Here is a 21,588-nt window from a genome sequence, read left to right as displayed (position 1 = left end):
ATAACGCTACTTTTTCCAGTTAAGGCAATCGATTTTGGTAATGAGTGTGACCTCTTTCGAGTCTCAAAAAGGTGTTCAGCTATGCAAACTGCAAATCCCAATGAAACTCCAGAAACGTTCTTAGAATTAAAATAGCACAGCTGTGTATTAAAAAGTGCAATTTTAACTTCACTAAAGCTGCCTAACACCGCCTGCGCAAATTAAATTTAAGTGTTTGAAAGTATTTCCACATGCTATCTGTCTGCAGTGTAGCCACGCTTCAGAAGCAAAACATCAACTATAAACGGTTCAGACGAGAAGAGGTGTTTATAAAAAGTACTGCAGTGGGAGAACGCTTAAGATTAGAAAGGCAGTAGGGGGACTATGGTTTGACTGCAGTAAGCTAATTGAAATGGATGTAGGCTGCCGTAGTTGTTTGGAAATGAATAAGCTAGCACTGGACTGACCGTCGTAGAGAGCTGCATTAAGCCAGTCATCGAACTGAACAATGCAACAATTGCTGCTCTGCTGGATGTATTCGGGCCTTTGTGTCTGTGTGATGGTATTTTTACAAACGTTGAAACGTGCAGCTCGTATGATTGTTGCTACGTGAGCGTGACGTGTTGGCTCTCGGCACTGGGAAGTGCTATCTGCCTGCCACACTTGCGTGCTCATCACACAAACGATATTCAGACTGGTGTAAGTCTTATATTACTTTTAGCCAGCAAAGTGCTAATCACAGAAATTGAAAGTGTTCTGTGATTCCAAAACTGTTAAACATAAATGAGAGCAATTCTCTTCAGTCGTTTATCATATCAATTAATCAAATTTCTCATCGTATAAAGGTACCTACTTTAGGAGTGAAAGCCGTCACAAAGAGCACAATTCAGTTATGCGGAATAAATCGGTCAGATTTCTTTATTGGTGTGGCTTGATCTAATTTGTTGTAGTATTCTAGTAAAGAAGGAAAACAAATCAGTTCTTTTAAAGACTAGATTTTTTCCGCGAAGCTGGTTCACATGTGAAGTGAATATTTTCTCAAAAATGAATCTATGAACAGTTAAATATTTAATGCTCAGATAAGAAACAAATTGTCTCTGCAAAAATTTAACAAAATCAATTTCCACTATGGAATGCACGTTTATGTGCCATAAATAATCGTCTGAGCAAACCTCACTTGTGACAGGATTTGCTGCTAACAAGTGGTTTAATTGAACAGAAGATTACTGTGGAAGAGCGATAGGCTTTCCAAATTCTGTGCAGCTCTTAAACCCAGATCCCAGATCGAAACAAGTAAAGACACCGAGGAAGGAACACAACACAGTGTGACCTCTTGGCCACGCGTCCTCACACCAACTCCGACACTGACTAACGTTCCTCTCTGCTCGCAGAAAATTGTCACCTGGAGGAGAGGATTTACAACTTTCACACAGTCACGAACAAGAATTGTTCTTAACACGCTGAAATGCCAGGGAAGCCTGCCAAAACTTCTCCTCCATGGCTGCCCAGATGTCGGTACTGTTCAAAATGGCTCTGAGCACTATGGGACGTAACATCTGAGTTCGTGAGTTCGCTAGAACTTAGAACTGCTTAAACCTAACTAACCTAAGGACGTCACACACATCCATGACCGAGGCAGGATTCGAACCTGCGAGCGTAGCGGTCGCGTGGTTCCGGACTAAAGCGCCTAGAACCGCTCGGTCACAGCAGCCGGCTTGGTACTGTTGTGCACGATTTCGTACACAACAGTAAGCAGAGGTGGGCTGCAGACCGGTGAGGCAACTGTGGTAGGAAATTTATTTATTTATTGCCAAATTGTAGACCTGTTACCTGATGTTTAAAACAGGTTGTACATCTTACAATTTTCGTTTTTCATCTTTTTTACAGTTTTCTTTTGTGTTATCTACAACATTTACAAAGAATGATACTTTTCAAAATAACAATAATTTAAGGTTGAAATATAAGTAAAATTTTGTTGTTTTTTAAGAAGAATATAAAAAGATGATAGGACAGAGGAGAGATTTGTTAGTACCACCACCGAATGTGACTGACGTTGAATACCTCGGAATGGTTTCTTCGAGCCGTTGACCACCAGTCGCACACACACAGAAACATACACGCGCGCGCACACACACACACACACACACACACACACACACACACACACAAATGGTTATTAGTAGAGAAGTAATATTGTTTATCCTATCTATTACTAATCCTATGTATTAACTACTTTGGGGGTGCCCGTCCATGTACAGCATTTGGTGATTTCTTGGCTAGATCGTCAGCACCTTATGCTTATTTACTGTCACATCTGAGCTTCCTCCTCCTGTTCCTCCTCATTGTCACTATTTTCGCTCTCACTTTGGGCATCGCTGTCCACCCTCTGGAGATTGTTGTTACGTTGCACATAGGCACGTCTGTTATGTCGTGTCCGCATGTACTCTTCATGTGTTGTTTTTGAAATACTGTTTGTCAGCGCGTTTAATTGTGCCCATTGTTCTTCGTCTCTTATTGCTGTGTATGTACCTATGTCTGTATCTGTGTAGTCTAAGTGTAGTGTATGTCTGTTGTTCGCGTATTGCCCGCTGAAAGAGACAGTGTGTTCTGGGGAACCTTCTTCCCTGCATGTGCATGCAAGTGTCTGCCTCAGACTCACGCGGTTTAAGTGTATGGGATAAGACCCATGTCCGGTTAAGAAATTTACCATCCCGCGGCTGAGATCAATATGTCTCACTCTCAACCGCTCCCTCATGTCAGGGAGGAAGTCGTACAGTCTATGTCCCTTATCACTTACATCCCACTCACCTTGCCATGTATCCAAACGCCAACATTTAAGGCGACGTATCGTCTCTATCGGCACACCGGTTGTTGTGTGTGCCTTATCTAGTCTCCCCACCTTTAACCAGTACCTTGCAGCTCTGTATTTGATCGTGATATCTATGGGGCATATTCCGAGCACCACACACAGTTCATCCGCTGAGGTGGTACAGAAGGCTCCAGATAGCCTAAGTAGCACACTTCTCTGCCCTCGTCTGACCGATGCTTTGTTGGTGACCACGTTCAGTCTATGTGCCCACGTGCTAGCTGCGAAGCTGAGTATTGATTCGAAGAAAGCACAGTGGTATGTCCGTATGACTGGTAGAGGTAGTCTGTACTGTTTTGAATTTAGCCTCACCAGTTTGTGTTTTGTGTAGTATTTTTTCTGCTTTGTCTGTTGTTAGCCTTATGTGTTCGAGGGAATTCAATTTTTCATCTATGTGTACCCTAAGATAGCGCGTAACGTGTGCTCGTTTGATGTTTGTGTGCCCAATTTTAACCGAAGAATTCCTTTGGAGTGATCCTTTCAGTAAAGTGTATGCTGTTTTGTTTTCGGCTATCCTGAGTTTCTTGTTGTGACACCACTGAGTAATTGTTTGTAGTATTCCACTGGCTTTCTCTTCTAACTGGGCTTTGTTGTTTGCGGTGACTACAACTAATAGGTCATCTGCGTAGGCGACAATTCCGTCTGATCTGTCATCCCCATCCAGAAGTTGTAAGAGGGGTTCGACAGTTATGTCGCAGAAGATGGGGTCACAGATCGACCCTTGAGGAAAGCCTTTGGCAATTCTTTTAATTACTTTCCGGCTGCCCATCTGCCATTCGACTACTCGGTCTCTACAGTAGTCTAGAAAACTGTTGTACAGTAACTGCGGTACCTCCAGATGTCTTAGCCTTTGAAACAGTGCGGGCCACCAGAGATTATCAAATGCTCGGCAATGTCAAAGATTATTGCCATGACGTATTTCTATTTTGAGGTGTTAACTATGTGAAGGGCCTGGTTGATGGCATCATCTATTGATCTGCCAGTTCTGAATCCGAATTGGTGTTGGCTCATACCCCTGAGAGCTCTGTGTGTTTGCAGGCGATTATACAGTAGCTTCTCCAGAATCTTTGCTAGGCTGTTTATTAGGCATATTGGCCTGTAATTTTTTGGATCTGAAGGATCTCTGTCCGCTGATTTCTTAATAATGACTGCTTTGGATGTTTTCCATACTGTAAGTACCCTGCCCAGCCGTAAGACATCGTTCAGTAACGTTGTTAGGAACGGGGTGATCTGCGGTGCTAGGTTTTTCAGTGTTTCCGAGTGGATACCATCTGTTCCAGGTGCTTTCTTGTTTTTGAGCTCTGAGACTGCTAGCGCAGCCTCTTCTTCCGCAAAAGGACAGGTGACATCTGCAGTGTTGTATGGTGTGTCTAGGTCATGGAGCAGTTTATACAGCAGAAACTCCTCTGTATACCTCCATCCCCTCGTCATCGTGCCCTCATTTTGCCTTAGCGTTCCCACGACTAGTGGGGTTTTTATCTTCTCTGTCAGTATTATGTATGGTTCCCCCCACATATTTTTCTCTGTTTGTGTTGTTACAAATAGCTCCCATTGTTGTTTACGCGTGTTGTATAGGGTCTGTCTACACAAGTCTTGTGCATGCGTATAAGCTTCAAGTCTTATGCATCTGTCCCTATCTGCTGTCGCCCTTTGATATAATTTTCGTTTGCGTCTTGCATCTTGTTTGAGTCTCGTTAGGTCGTTGGTTCATGGTACTGGTGAGCGTTTTGTGTTCTTTCCTGTCGGTACTGAAGTGTTTTGTGCATGTTGTATTACCTGTGATAACTTGTGTGCTCTATAATCGATACTTCCATTGATGTTTTCTAGATCGTGTTGTTGGATAATTTCCGTTAATTTGTTCCACTCTGCTTTGTGCAACAACAAGTGTCTGGTGTGTGATTTGGTCGTTGTGTTCTGAGTGTGAGTTACTGTGTATGTTATGACATTGTGATCACTACTGGCTATGTTGTCGTGTACAGTCCAGTTTTTTACGTATGCCACTGCTGCATTATTTGCTAGCGTAAGGTCGATATTACTGCTCCTACCATCGAACCATGCATGTTTTGGTATAGGTAATTCCGTATTCATTACATGTAATTGTGTTCCTTCAATTAGGTTGGTGATTATGCATCCTCTGTCATCTATTCTGTCTGAGTTCCAGAGGATCGATCTGGAATTAATGTCAGCCCTTATCACTAATTTTTTTGCCTCTGGCATACATTACTAGGTCTCTGATGTAGTCCGCGTACGGCTGTATTTGACAGCTGTATTAGGCGTACATGGATGCAATAAACCAACTGAAGTTCCCATTAGTTATCTCTATATTAACCAAGTGTCGATTGCATAACTGTGTTACCTTAATTATGTTAAGTTCTACTTAGAATTACTATTGCATCCTAACAGTCATTGCTGCCTCTTATTGTGGTAGCATGTTTTGATAGACATATCAAAAAAAATGGCTCTGAGCACTATGGGACTCAACATCTTAGGTCATAAGTCCTCTAGAACTTAGAACTACTTAAACCTAACTAACCTAAGGACATCACACACACCCATGCCCGAGGCAGGATTCGAACCTGCGACCGTAGCAGTCCCGCGGTTCCGGACTGCAGCGCCAGAACCGCTAGACCATCGCGGCCGGCGATAGACATATCAGTTGCCCATTTCTATTACATGGTTCTTGTAAGCACATGATATCTGCCTGCAAGTCTTGTGCTGTTTTAGGGATTTCCGCGCTGACTGTCGTATTGTTTTTTTGTATTATGTTGTAAGATATTCATTTTTTGTCTATGTGTTCTGGGTGTCGTAGGAAAGTTGGACAGTAGCAGAAGTGATTAGTGAACATGTTATTACAGTAAACCGAAGATTTACTTACCTTTTATTTCTCCAGTACTGCCGGCTGCTATGGCTGAGCAGTTCTAGGCGCTTCAGTCCGGAACCGCGCTGCTGCTACGGTTGCAGGTTCGAATCCTGCATCGGGCACGGACGTGTGTAATGTCCTTAGGTTTGTTAGGTTTAAGTAGCTCTAAGGCTACGGGACTGATGACTGATGACTGATGACTAAGACTCATTACAAATAATGCCGCAGGGAACAGAGTCTGGCAGTCATTGTTAACAAGTATGAGGCTCTCTCGACCAAAGCAAGGACAATGGTGCCGGAGCCGCAGCTAGGCGGCATCTGCATAGCGTCACGCACCGAATAGGTTCGAAGCGCGAATAGGCTGTCCGGCTGCCGCCGGCCGTCCCATACCAAGGCGGCAGAGGGCGCTCGTGGAACAGAGCTGCTGAAGGCGCGGCTTAGCAGGTGCCCACTGTTAGGTCCACTGGATCCCGCACCGACGCTATCGTTGTCTGGTGGAAACTTGCAGATCCATCGCCAACTTCGACGCTGGTAGGTTGGTATCAATATATAATCCCGTATGTACCAGGTACACTGTATATTCTGTCTCACTAGTTCAGACATTTACGCTACAGCACCTATGCCAATAACCGTTCTGGTTGGCTGGCATCATCTGCTCAGTTAGATTCTAGAATTTTCTCACACTGAACATGTCACAATGTTGGCGTCGCATACTTGCAACTGTCGGCAGGAAATGCAGATTCGTCAGACAAGAAATGCTCAACTATCTTCCAAGACTGTGCCACCTCGCGGACACCAGAGATCAGCCACCAAGTTGCCACAACATTTTTGCAACCAGCAGTCCAGCAGAACTGCATTCACAGCGCTGCGACCACCCAAGTCCATCACTGTTCCCTCAAAACAGGCCTGCCTTAGCGAATGGAAATTCACGAATCTTACACCAGAAGCCACCAACAATGTATTTCCCTCCCGGACAGTTAATAATCTTAAGCTCCCAATTTTACTCGCTATCGCAATGATACACTATGTGATCAAAAGTATCCGGACACCTGGCTGAAAATTCGTGGCGCCCTCCATCGATAATGCTGGAATTCAGTATGGTGCTGGCCCACTCTTAGTCTTGATGATAACTTCCACCCTCGCAGGCATAGCTTCAGTCAGGTACTGGAAGGTTTCTTGGGGAATGGCAGCCCATTCTTATCGCAGCATTGCACTGAGGAGAGGTATCGATGTCGGTCAGTGAGGCTGGCACGAAGTCGGCGTTCCAAAACATCCCAAAGGTGTTATATAGGATACAGGTCAGGACTCTGTGCGGGCCAATCCATTACAGGGATGTTATGCCGTGCATTATGAACAGGTGTTCGATCGTGTGAAAGATGCAAACGCCATCCCCGAATTGCTCCTCAACAGTGGGAAGCAAGTAGGTGCTTAAAACATCAATGTAGGCCTGTGCTGTGATAGCGCCACACAAAATAACAAGGTGGTAGGGGGGGGGGGGGACAAGCCCCCACCATGAAAAACACGACCACACCAGAACACCACCCCCTCCGAATTTTACTGTTTATTTATTTATTGTTCCGTGGGACCAAATTAAGGAGAAGTCTCCATGGTCATGGAACGAGTCAATACATGAAATTATAACACGATAGTAGAAACAGATAAAATGAAATATAAAAAACATATTCAGGCGACAAGTCGTAAGTTTAAATAAAGAAAATCAACAATGTAACACTGGAATTTTCTTAATTTTTTAGCTCTTCCAGGAGATCCTCGACAGAATAGAAGGAGTGAGCCATGAGGAAACTCTTCAGTTTAGACTTAAAAGAGTTTGGGCTAATGCTAAGATTTTTGAGTTCTTGTGGTAGGTTATTGAAAATGGGTGCAGCAGAATACCGCACTCCTTTCTGCACTACAGTCAAGGAAGTGCATTCCACATGCAGATTTGATTTCTGCCTAGTATTAACTGAGTGAAAGCTGCTAACTTTTGGGAATAGGTTAATATTGCTAACAACAAACGACATTAAAGAAAATATATACTGTGAGGGCAATGTCAGAATTCCCAGACTATTGAATAGGGGTCGACAGGAGGTTCTCGAACTTACACCACATATAGCTCGAACAGCCCGCTTTTGAGCCAAAAATACCCTGTTTGAATCAGAAGAATTACACCAAAAAATAATACCATACGACATAAGCGAATGAAAATATGCGAATTAGACTACTTTTCGTGTTGAACTGTCACTTATTTCCGATATTGTTCTAATGGTAAATAATGCAGCATTTAGTTTCTGAACAAGATCCTGGACATGGGCTTTCCACAACAGCTTACTATCTATCCGAACGCCTAGGAACTTGAACTGTTCCGTCTCGCTTATAATATGCCCGTTCTGTCTGATCAAAATATCGGTTCTTGTTGAATTGCTAGTTAGAAACTGTAAAAACTGAGTCTTACTGTGATTTAGCATCAAATTATTTTCCACAACCATGAACTTATTTCATGAACTACATTATTTGATACTGTTTCAATATTACACACAAGATCCTTCACTACCAAGCTGGTGTCATCAGCAAACAGAAATATTTTTGAATCACCTGTAATACTAAAAGGCATATCATTTATATAAATAAGAAACAGCAGTGGCCCCAGCACCGATCCTTGGGGAATGCCCCACTTAACGGTGCCCCATTGGGACTGAACATCACTACCACTCTCAATATTGCGGAGAATTACCTTCTGCTTTCTGTTCTTAAAGTAAGAGGCAAACCAATTGTAAGGTACTCCCCTTACTCCATAATTGTCCAACTTCTGCAGTAATATTTTGTGGTCAACACAGTCAAAAGCCTTCGTTAAATCAAAGAAAACATCTAGCGTTCGCAACATTTTATTTAATCCATCCAAAACCTCACAGAGAAAAGAGAATATAGCATTTTCAGTTGTTAAACCATTTCTAAAACCAAACTGTACATTTGACAGCAAATTATGTGATTTCAAATGCTCCAGTAACCTTGTATATACAGCCTTCTCGACAACTTTAGCAAACACCGATGGCATAGAAATAGGTCTAAAATTGTCAACATTATCCCTGTCTCCCTTTTTATAAAGTGGCTTCACTACCGAGTACTTTAATCGCTCAGGAAACTGACCACTCCTAAGGGAAAAGTTACAGATATGGCTAAGTACTGGGCTAACATACATAGAGCAATACTTCAGTATTCTGCTAGATACCCCATCATATCCATGAGAGTTCTTGGTCTTCAGTGATTTAATTATTAACTCAATCTCCCTCTTGTCAGTATCATGGAGGAGCATTTCAGGTAACAGTCTCGGAACACTTTTTTCTAAGAGCGCTATATGATTCCCTATTGGGATTAGGTTTCTATTTAGTTCACCTGCTATATTCAGAAAGTTATTATTAAATACTGTACATATATACGACTTATCAGTAACACGGACATTCCCACTACACACTGATTCTATATCCTCGACCTGTCTCTGCAGACCAGCCACTTCCTTTACGACTGACCATATGGTTTTAATTTTATCCTGACTTAGCTATTCTATCTGCATACCACATACTTTTTGCCTTCCTAATACAATTTTTAAGCACCTTACAATACTGTTTATAATGGGCTGCTGCATTTAGATTTTGACTGTTTATAACGTTTTGATATATTTGCCACTTTGTTCTACAAGATATTCTTATCCCTCTAGTCAGCCACCCAGGCTGCCTGTTTGTGCTAGTACCCTGTTTTAAACGTTCTAACGGAAAGCAACGTTCAAAGAGCATGAGAAAAGTCTGGAGAAAAGCATTATATATATCGTCTACTGTATCAGCGCTATAAACATCTTGCCACTCTTGTTCCTTAATAAGGTTTACAAAGGTCTCTAGAGCAACTGGATCAGCTTTCCTGAACAGCTGATGACTATATTTAACACGTGTTGCAGCACAAAAATCTTTTAAAGTTAAAATTTGTGCATCATGATCTGAAAGGCCATTCACCTTCTTGCTAACAGAATGCCCTTCTAGTAATGAGGAATGAACAAAAATGTTGTCTATGGTTGTTCTGCTGTTCCCTTGCACTCTCGTTGGAAAGAATACGGTTTGCATAAGATCACATGAATTAAGGAGGTCTACCAGCATCCTTTTCCTTGCACCATCACTTAGACAATTAATGTTTAAGTCACCACATATAACTAACTTTTTGTATTTCCTATAAAGTGAACCAAGAACCTCCTCTAGCTTTAGCAAAAATGTTGTGAAATCGGAATCTGGGGATCTATAAATAACAACAGTTAGAAGTTTAGCTCCATTAAATTTAACCACACCTGCACAACATTCGAATACCTTTTCAGTGCCGTACTTTGAAACATCAATTGACTCAAATGGGATGCCGTTTTTCACATACATGGCTACTCCCCCACACCGCAAAGAGCTCCTAGAAAAGCTGCCAGCCAACCTGTATCCTGGGAAAGGAAGCCTCTGAATTATCTCCTTATTTAAGAAGTGTTCAGATATACCAATAATTCAGAGTCAACATCTATAAGCAATTCACTAACTTTATCTCTAATACCTTGTATATTTTGATGAAATATACTAATTCCCTCATTACTCGGATACCTAAGCTTTGTCAAAAGTGGTTCCTTTGTTAGAGATACTTCCCTTAAGCAGGAATACCTATCAGCTGACTTCAATCTAAAAAAGGTGCAGCTCTAACACCCACTACTGCAGGAATTTTCCCATGAGTGATCCCACCACCCCCACCTATGCTGTCACCTATAAGCTTTGCCAACCTCCCCTTCCCATACCTGTTGAGGTGCAGGCCATGTCTAGTGAACCCCGTCCTGCTGATAGACTCCACCGACACCACTGAAATGTGACCCATGCTTTCTGTCATCAGCGCACCGCCAAGTCTCATGTTATTACGCCTGACGGCTGTATTAAGAAGTGGCCGATCGTGACGCTGAAACAGTTCCACGAAATGCACATTCGTGTTGCCAGTCTGAGTGTCTATCTTTTCCAAGTCACCATCTATGTCATACTCCCCATCCCTATCAATACTATTACCAGCCCCACCCACAATCACTACCTGATCCTCTTTAGTAAAATCCCTTCATAACCCCCCTATGTTAACAGTCACCTGAGCCAATCCTGCATTAGGCTTCACAATGCTGGTGACCTGGTACACACTCCCCAACACTTCCTGCAACTGCTGGCCTACACCTCTGCCATGAGAACTACCTAACAGCAGAACCTTCTTCTTCCTCTTCGACTTTGCAACTGTCCTAGCCACCGTAACTGCTGAGGTCTGCTGCATACTTCCTACATCTACAGCTACTAGAGATTCCTCTCCACTAGACTCTGATAGTTGGTCATATCTATTGCAAACACCAATAGTAAAACTATCTGAAAATCTTCTTCTCCTAGCAGATCTCTTGCCAACAGCCAGCTCCCATTCCCCAACCCCCCCTCTCCCTCCTCATCCTCTCTAGCTCCTCCTGTGCGTTTTTCAACTGCACCTGAAGAGCACAGATCTTACGCTCCTGCTCCTCTATCAACTTACTCTTGCTACATAACCTGCAGTTCCAGGCACTACACACGCTGGCAGATGACGTTCACTGGGCATCCGCCATACCCACACCCTGCCATCGGATCGCCACATTGTGTACCGTATTCGTCACTCCACGCAACGTATTTCCACTGTTCAATCGTCTAATGTTTACGCTCCTTACACCGAGCGAGCCGTCGTTTGGCATTTAACGGAGTGATGTGTGGCTTATGAGCAGCCGCTCGACCATGAAATTCAAGTTTTCTCACCTTCCGCCTAACTGTTATAGTACCTGCAGTGGGACCTGATGCAGTTTGGAATTCTTGTGTGATAGTCTGGATAACTCCTCCCGCACAGGCCATGAAGGTCCAAAGGTACCGACTGGCCTCCGTGTCATCCACAGTCCACAGGAGTCACTGGATGCGGATATGGAGGGGCATGTAGTCAGCACACCTCTCTCCCGGCCGTATGTCAGTTTCCGAGACCGGAGCCGCTACTTCTCAATCAAGTAGCTCCTCAATTTGCCTCACAAGCACTGAGTGCAACCCGCTTGCCAACAGCGCTCGGCAGACCGGATGGTCACCCATCCAAGTGCTGGCCCAGCCTGACAGCGCTTAACTTCGGTGATCTGACGGGAACCGGTGTTACCACTGTGGCAAGGCCGTTGACCATAGTCTGGATAGATGTCTGCCTATTACACATTAAGACCCTCTTCAACTGTCGGATGTCTTTGTAAGTCAACAGACAGGGTCAGCCGGTACGTTTTGTGCTGTACGTGTCCCTTCACGTTTCCACTTCAGCGTAAACATCGTTAACAGTGGACCTAGGGATGTTTCGGAGTGTGGAAATCTCGCGTACAGACGTATGACACAAGTGACACCCAATCACCTGACCACGTTCGAAGATCATGAGTTCCGCGGAGCACCCCGTTCTGGTCTCTCAGGAGTCTAACGACTACTGAGGTTGCTGATATGGAGTACCTGGCAGTAGGTGGCAGCAGAATGCACCTAATATGAAAAACATGTTTTTGGGGTGTCCGGATACTTTTGATCACATAGTGTATATGTGATAGTGCTATCACAACTGTATGAGTCACACGCGTTACCTTGCCAAATTTCGAGGATTCTTTAACATACTCTATACTATACTATTCACGAACTACTAGGCTACACATGCTTTGTCACCATAGCTAAAAAGTCGAGGTTTCTTAGCTTGTATCACTGTTGCGATTCTCTTACGAAAAGTAGCTGAAGGCTACGAAGTATTTTTACTTTGAGCTGGAGGTCATCTCTTGAATGTCACCCAAGCGATGGAGCAGTGAGATGTCATGCTGATAATCTACAGACGTGAAAGATATCAATCAAACCGTACCTCTGGTTGTCAGCTGTCAGCTTTCACTGTGTAAACGACTGGATCAGAGTACCCTTGTGTCAGAGGTGAAGGAAATGCCGGTCCATAGGTGACACAAATATTTTGCATCAGTTGACAGGTGGAAAGAGAAGCAGATGTATGAAAAAAACTTCAAAGGCATTCATACCGTTGTAAAAAATACGGTAAACCTTAAAATAAGTTACAGTGACATAAGCTCTATCTCCATCTCTGCAACCACCGATGTATTTCTCGTAATCGTTCACGACGTGTCGCTTTGTAGGATGAATTCCAGTGTGTACGCAATAAAAAGCTGACTGTGCAGCTGCTACAGGCTTGTACGTTGACAAACGGGTACACTGCCGTAACAGCTCATTCACTGTGTTGCTAAAAAGTCATTTCTCGGAACGTACTAAATTTTAAAAAAACTTTTCAATGTTTAGTGAAATAATTTGTTTAAAAGGAACAAATGAAACAGATTAGCGAAACTTTCGACACGCCTCATTTTCTACATGGAATCTCGTGCATCATTCAGAGGCGCGTCCAGTGTTTCATAATCTGTTCTATTTTTAGACACATCACAACAAACTGAAATATTTTTCATTTTTTTCTTTCAAATTTGATTCAGAGACGATATAATCCGTACATATTATAAAAATATATCTATACGTGTATGTCTTATCTTTACGAGGGTCACTCCAAAAAAAATGCAGACTATTTTCTTTTTAAATCCATATTTTATACTACATGTTTGAAAGTTTTACAGGGTTTAGATACATCCTTTAGGAACAATATTTTCATTTCTCCATATAATTGCCATCCCTCTCAACTGCCCTTCGCCATCTTGGAACCAGCGCCTGTATACCCACATGGTAAAATTCTGGACCAACCTGTTGGAGCCACTATTTGGCAGCGTGCACAAGAGTCATCATCTTCAAACCTTGATCCACGAAGAGAGTCTTTCAGTTTCCCAAAGAGATGATGGTCACATGGAGCCAGGTCAGGACTGTAAGGCGGGTGTTTCTGTGTTGCCCATCCGAGTTTTGTGATCGCTTCCATGGTTTTTTGACTGACATGTGGCTGTGCATTGTCGTGCAACAGCAAAACATCCTGCTTTTGCCGATGTCGAACACGACTCTGTCGAGCTTGAAGTTTCTTCAGTGTCATCACATACGCATCAGAATCTATGGTGGTTCCACTTGGCATGATGTCCGCAAGCAAGAGTCCTTCGGAATCGAGAAACACCATAGCCATAACTTTTCCAGAAGAAGGTGTGGTTTTGAATTTTATTTCCCTTGGGTAAATTTGCATGATGCCACTCCATTGATTGCCTCTTCGTCTCTGGTGAAAAATGATGGAGCCATGTTTCATCGCCTGTCACAATTCTTCCAAGAAATTCATCTCCACCATTCTCATACTGTTCCAAAAGATCGCTGAATACCGTTTTTCTTGTTTCTTTGTGAGCCTCTGTCAACATCCTGGGAATGCACCTGGCACAAACCTTTTTTAACGCCAACACTTTCAGTATTCTGCAAACACTTCCTTCCCCTATTCCAATGTAGCGTGACAATTCGTTCACTGTGATGCGTCTGTCAGCAGTCACCAATTCGTTAACTCTCTGCACATTGTCTTGAGTGTGTGCAGAACGAGGCCTGCCGCTGCGAGGACAATCCCCAATATTGCCGTGCCCGCTTTTATCACGTAACCTGCTTGCCCACCGACTAACTGTACTGCGATCGACAGCAGCATCTCCATACACATTTTTCAAACTCTTGTGGATGTTTACTACTGTCTCGTTTTCACAGCATAGGAATTCTATGACACCACGTTGCTTCTGACGAACGTCAAGTGTAGCAGCCATCTTGAAGACATGCTGTGACGGCGCCACTCACAGGAACAGGTTGAACTAAGTTTGAAAACAAGCGGGAAGGATGTATCTACACACTGTAAAACTTTCACACATGCAGAATGAAAACTGTTTTTTTACAAAAATAGTGTGCATTTCTTTTGAAGTGACTCTCGTATGTTCCACATCTCTTCCTGAACTGCCGGGGCGCGCGGAGTGGCCGCGCGATTAGAGGCCCCATGTCACGGATTGCGGTGCCCCTCCCGCCGGTGGTTAAATTCCTCCCTCGCGCATGGGTGTGTGTGCTGTTCCTAGCATAAGTTTAAGTTAGTTTAAGTAGTGTGTAAGTCTAGGGACCGATGACTTCAGCAGTTAGGTCACTTAGGAATTCATACATATTTGAACATTTTTTTGAACTGGTGGATTCGTTCTAAGCAATTTGCTACACATACACTTTACAGTCAGGCAACAATCGCTGTAGGGGTAGGAAACACCTATCTGTCAAAGGGGTGTGGGTAAGGGTGAAAAAATAAGCATAGCCCTAGCCCGTGACATGTGAATTCCCAGTCTTTATTAGTCCATCATTTGCGAACGAGAGCACTTAGCGACTAGCAACAAACTTTACACATACGTTCAAACTGCCGGCCAGGGTCGCCGAGCGGTTCTAGGCCGTTACGGTCGCTGGTTCGAATCCTGCCTCGGGCATGGATGTGTGTGATGTCCTTAGGTTAGTTACGTTTAAGTAGTTCTAAGTTCTAGGGGACTGGTGACCTCAGAAGTTAAGTCCCATAGCGCTCAGAGCCATTTTTGAACTTTCAAACTTCACATAAAATTTTGTCGCTGACGACCTCTACAAAATTATGAAAGGAAAAATGTTTATAGTTTACCACTTTTTCGGTGTTCATGTAGTGAAAGTACCGCATGAGTCATGACGTTACAGTTTATTACTTCTTTACTACTGTTTGCATTCGTGACACAATTTACAGACAATATGCACATATACAACTGAACTCAAGTGCAAAATTACATCATTGTATGATGCACAGTTCAGCAGGAATGACGTCATAAATAGTGAGATGCGTGAAAACCTACGGCATTATGCCTGACGTTTAAATTTATTACATCTTTGCTACTAACTCCATTCGCAGCGCACTTTGCAGGCAATATCCACGTATTCCGCTGAATGTACTTACATAATCATATCGTTGTACGACACACAGTTCAGAACATATGATGCCATAAAAATTAAGCACAGCTAGAAATAAATACCTGAGAGCGCAGATTTTTCCCGCTAGTATAATGCATTTAAATATCGTATCGGTATTCTATTAATTGCTATTAAGAGTGTATGGATAAGGAAAAAGCAGAAAAGTTTCAATTTACGCTGTTAATCTGATATTTATTTTATTTTTTCATCAAGAAAGAAAAAATTGCACGATTTCCACACCAGTATAACTGTTTATCCGCAAGTAGCTAGGTCCTGGAAAGATGAACATTTTGACACTTCATTTACATAGCTAGTGGCAGCTGTTCTTGAAAAATTTCATTTTTTCTCAAATAACGAAGTTTTTCTTAATTACCCTGATTATTTTCAAGCAATTAATTACTTTTTTGCAAAAACAGGTCAGTTTGATATCCGATTCGTCCTTTTCCCACTCTTCGTTGGATGAGAAAATTCAGACGAAAATCTTCCATCACTAATTACGTTTTTCTTCATTACCCGTATTACTTTCAAGCAATCAAAAGATTCAAATGTTCAAATGTGTGTGAAAGCGTATGAGACTTAACTGCTAAAGTCATCAGTCCCTAAGCTTACTACTTAACCTAAATTATCCTAAGGACAAACACACACACCCGTGCCCAAGGGAGGACTCTAACCTCCGCCGGGACCCAAAAGATTCCTTGGAGAACTAGACTTCTCGCTGCCCTATTTGATAGCCCAGTTTTTCACTTCCCATTCTTCATTTAGCTAAGAAAATTGGGATAAAAATCTGTTGTTTGTTTCTAGAGAGTTTCGTTTTCACTACGAACATTTAATTAAAAAGTAAACAAAAAACAATTATAGATCGATGAAGAAGCCCATATTCAGTTGCAAATATTGAAAATATTGTAGAGTAGTCTGACTTAATGTTTTAGCTCTAGAGAGTGATAAGCAATTATCAGTATTCTCGGGAAGACCTATACGTTCACTGGAGCCATCGAACTCGAAAACTCACACGAAGTTGTTTAGAGGAAGTAGTTAGCAGCTTACGCGTCATTGACCCTAGTCGTCTTATTTAACTTTAGAAGGTGATTAGTGCTCTTAAGTAGAGTTATAATGCCGCGTTTGAAGGCTTTAATTTTATCGGCGTAACCGGTCCTGTCCGGGCAGGTATGCCAATCTCCAGACCACTACATTCACATTAATTACACAAATAACGTGTTTAACAACATTTCATAACAGTTATGGTGCTCCGTGAAAAAGTATTTAGGCTATTAGCTTCATTTTCTCTTGATTTAGAATGACTAACAAGCCTTTAAAACCCTACACTATATGCTATACATTTAACGTCAGTTATCGAAAGAAACAGAAAGGAACGAGAAATCCCAAATTGACTTCCTTGCGTTCCAATCATTTTTTAAATCCTCCGTTAGTTGTAAGAATTTTTGTGAAACCACACATTATTCCTAAAAACAGTGACTATTTTGATCGTACGAATTCATATATCCATACGCCGTTCTTTTAAATTGCAGTGCTTCACAAAAAGTAACATTTTGATTTACTGTTAAAGACTTCGTGCTAAGTAAAGTTGCATAGATATTATCGTAGTTGCTACAACTACAACTTAGGTCTTGACAAAACATGTTACATAATAGAGTAATGTAATTCTTCAGAGCGCACGCTGTTGTGAAATTTCGGCACTACGAAATTAATTCAACAAGAGAAATTTTCTATCACCTTGAAAACGGCAGAGTTATTTTACATACATACCTACTATCACTTAATTTAATGACAATTGCAAAATAAGTGACGTTTCTCGACTGTTGAATGTGAGCTGTGCTTATTAGTGGTCACATCCAACATCGGTGGCCTTGTAGCTACTGACACGAACAGTACCATTTCAGTACCGTAACTGTTACTAAAGTCTTTGAAATTCAAATAGATGTAAACATTATTCTGGAATCTCCTACATGTCCTCAGTTTCAGCCTTCCAAGTCCTAAATATGCAGAAGTACGGGACACAGTTAAAGAAATGAAATAAATTCTAATTCTTTGGAACATATTGGTTCCGTTTATATTTCTTCAGCAACTTTTTAAGTATTACATTCGTTACTCGTCGTCTAAAGCTAATGAGATGACAATGCAAGCTGTTAACTATTTTCTCATGCGATTTTTCAACTTGCCTGCAGTAAATGTAAATGTCGTGTGACGAGGGCCTCCCGTCGGATAGACCGTCCGCCAGGTGCAAGTCTCTCGCTTTGACGCCACTTCGGCGACTTGCGTGTCGATGTGGATGAAATGACGATGGTTAGGACAACACAACACCCGGTTCCTGAGCGCAGAAAATCTCTGACCCAGCCGGGAATTGAACCCGGGCTCTGTGGATTGACATTCTGTCGCGCTTACCACTCAGCTACCGGGGGCGGACCTTGGCTGCAGTAAACGCATAAGACTTGCAGCAAATAAATTATATCTACATATCACGCCCTATAGCTACCATCTGATGAGTCATATTCTCGACGTTGTTACAGTTCCGCATACTGCTGCGTTGTTTAGGCCGTAATGTGGCTGTAGTACGTCCTTGTGATTTTTACACACTTTGGATCGTAACCCCTTTTCGCGCGAAGCGTGTTTATTGACTCCATTTGCATCTTACAAGTAAGAAATACAAGTAGAAATAGGTTAGGTCACATCGTCACAATATTTTACTTTTCGAAAATTTTCATTTGGCTTTCGACGGCATGATTAGACAATTCTCACTTGAAATTTCTGAGGAGAGCTTCTACGAATTTTGGAAGGTAGGAGGCGAGGTACTGGAGAAATTAAAGTTGTGGGGAGGGGTCGTGAGTCGGAGGTTCGGAGGTTCGAGTCCTTCCTCGGGCATGGGTGTGTGTGTTGTCCATAGTGTAAGTTAGATAAGTAGTGTGTAGGCTTAGCGACCGATGACCCCTGCAGATTGGTCCCATAAGACCTGACCACAAATTTACAGTTGTTGTTCATAAACAACTTTCGGATTTGGCGATAATAATAGGAAACTCCTCGGTAAAAAAAAAATAAATAAATAAAAAAGCTGGCACGGTAGCTCTGCGTGTTCGGTCAAAGTGGGAGCTACCTTCTGTAATAAAAAAACTGAATGAACGGATCAACGAACAACCTGAACGGGTGTCATCGGACGTAAGCTACGAACAAATTCAACGAACAATATAGAACAAAATGAGATAAAAAATATGGTAGAGCACTTGCCCGCGAAAGGCAAAGGTCCCGAGTTCGAGTCTCGGTCCGGCACACAGTTTTAATCTGCCAGGAAGTTTCATATCAGCGCAGACTCCGCTGCAGAGTGAAAATTTCATTCTGGAATTCTCATTTACTTGCTTTTGTCCATGGTTCTTTCGTTCGATTAATGAGCTGATCTATCCGATTTTATGATCACTTTGTAGCAGTGTTCATATCCGCTTTCTTTCTGTTATAATAATGTATAATTTCCTTTCCAAATATATATACTAGTGAAACCCATCGAATTTGTTCTTATTGATGCTATTGTCAACCTCCAACTACATATTCTGTATGTTTTGATAATTTTATTGTTTTTTATTTTCTCTAGAATCGTATTAAATAATTAAAACAATACTTAATGTAAGCAATTAACATGTCTTTGCAAGTAATTCTTCTGCATCTGTACCAGTGATTATTTTCCTTGAATTCGCAAATTTCAAGTAGCGATTACAATATGTTGGAATGATTAGAAAACGATTATGTGATTTCGTAAGAAATAATTTATGTCTACAGACGATCGGAAAAAATACCTGGGTTCCGTTTCATTATAAAGAATTGTGCGCCATTTTATGTGCACTGTATGAGAGTTTCTACTGCTAATTACAGCGCAACCCATACGTATCGTCATTATACAGGTAAAGGTGCTGAATTAACGCCGCTTAACCCCAGAATACTTGCTCTTAAATCTTTGAATATAGCTATTCACTACTATAACGTACGCGTGGTTATTCGTACAGATGTACTATGATTTCCAATTATTTTAAAAGCTCACTGCGTCTTACGAAAATTAGCATGTCCTCGTGCCTCATTTCTCTCAGGTCACTTATTTTTCGTATAGATTTGCACCAGAATCACTGTGCAAGTAGTAATTGCTACAAAGTGAATTAAAGCGAAGAAATTTTTTAAACAAATTCCAGCCAATATAAAAATTTAATGTTAAATAATTCCATTTTGCTGAGTGGACACCCGGCTCTAAACGAGGCAGTCAGGAAACTGCCGTACATCGAGAAACAGTTGATGTCATACACCGTTTGTGGTAGAAATTGTAGGTGGTGGTACCAGATTTATAAATACATACATGTTACTAAACAAACGGAGTTGCTTTCCATATTGTCATTTATTGACTGATTAGCATTACATTTGAATGATTATTTAATTTTTGTTGATTATTAGTTTTTTTGTGGAGCTGAAAATTCCACGGATTCTGCGTCGATTTTCCCGACAAGCTAATGGGAAAAGTTACGTGCTTTCCAAACTAAATTCGAGAATTCCTGCAAAGAGAATACCTACAGTGACATAGTTTTTCAGTGATACTTTTCTCAAAAGCAGGCGGGAAACTGTTTAAATGTGGGGAACAAGGCTGCCGTCATAGTGCGGTTTGGTACCGTTACATGTGAACAGTTTCTGTCTACTGTTTACCAATAATTTCACGAGGAACTGTAAGAACTTTATGCGAGAGCTCCTGACTGGTTTTAAAAATGTCAATTTACTAAACAACAGAGTTGCTTCAATAGCACAGTAACCTATAAAGATACAAATATTAACTCTATGACTAAAGACTCACCCCACAGTACAACAAAGAACTCACCCTATTGCGTATATCATTCGCTGAAATATTTGTTTTATTACATTAAATCATTCTTAATACGCATATACATGTTTCTGCGAAAGGAAACAGGCTTCTCTAATTTTATTCTTCTGCTATGTACATGGTTTATATTTAGTATTAGAAACGACCATAATTGTCTTTCACAGCCTGCTCTTTCTTGTCCCAACAAGGGGTCGATAGAAAGGTTTCGCTTTTTTCGTCATTCATACATTAATACCATCATCATCGTCAGTTTTCTGCAGTGTTAGCAGGTCATTTGTGACTGTATTTCCGACAGTCCATCGCTTCTCCCTTGAACGCAGCTGTCTGTGCTGCTGTCTAGCACATGGTCCAGGAATTGCGCCATGCAGTCTTTTCCTCCCTCCTCTCCCCTTACTCGGGCTCTTCTAAGGCTGTTTTTATTAGCCAGTTTCTCTTTCTTATTTTTCTCTTTCTTCTTCTTTTTTTCACTAACTGGCTGTCTCTGCTCTACAACTTTTTTCACTACCTCGTGGTTTTAGTTGCTGTGCTGCACTTTCAGCTGCTTTCTATTCTGCTTTCTAGGTATTTAAAGCTTTGCACATGCTCTAATGTTACTCCATTAAGCATTCTTTTCATCATTTTATTTTCTGCTATTTTCTTTTGTTTTCTTCACACTGATTTTCATTTCGTAGCACTTTCCTTTAGCTACAATGACCTCCGCTATGCCGGCCGCTGTGACCGAGCGCTTCTAGGCGCTTCAGTCCGGAACTACGCTGCTGCTAGGGCCGCAGGTTCGAACCCTGCCGAGGGTATGGATGTCTGTGATGTCCTTAGGTTAGTTAGGTTTAAGTAGTTCTGAGCCTAGGGGACTGATGACCTCAGATGCTATGTCCCATAGTGCTTGGAGCCATTTGAGTTTTGAACCTCCGCTATTTCCTGAAACTCTTTTTCTTCCGTTACTAGAAGGACCATATTGTCTGTAAACCTCGAACACTGTACCCTTCGTCCTCCAGTTTTTACCCCCATATCCTCCAGTGGGCATTGCTCAATCATATTTATCAGTCAGATTGCATATTAA

At 41.9% G+C, this 21,588-nt stretch overlaps 1 pseudogene; it reads right to left on the bottom strand.

Annotated features, from left to right (window-relative positions):
* Positions 1–11,803: 11,803 nt before the first annotated feature.
* LOC126102262 (5S ribosomal RNA) lies at positions 11,804–11,921 on the bottom strand (annotated as a pseudogene).
* Positions 11,922–21,588: the final 9,667 nt, after the last annotated feature.

Source organism: Schistocerca cancellata, chromosome 9, assembly GCF_023864275.1.
Source record: "Schistocerca cancellata isolate TAMUIC-IGC-003103 chromosome 9, iqSchCanc2.1, whole genome shotgun sequence".
Taxonomy (NCBI): Eukaryota; Metazoa; Arthropoda; class Insecta; order Orthoptera; family Acrididae; genus Schistocerca; species Schistocerca cancellata.
This window is presented reverse-complemented; position numbering and strand designations above follow the sequence as displayed.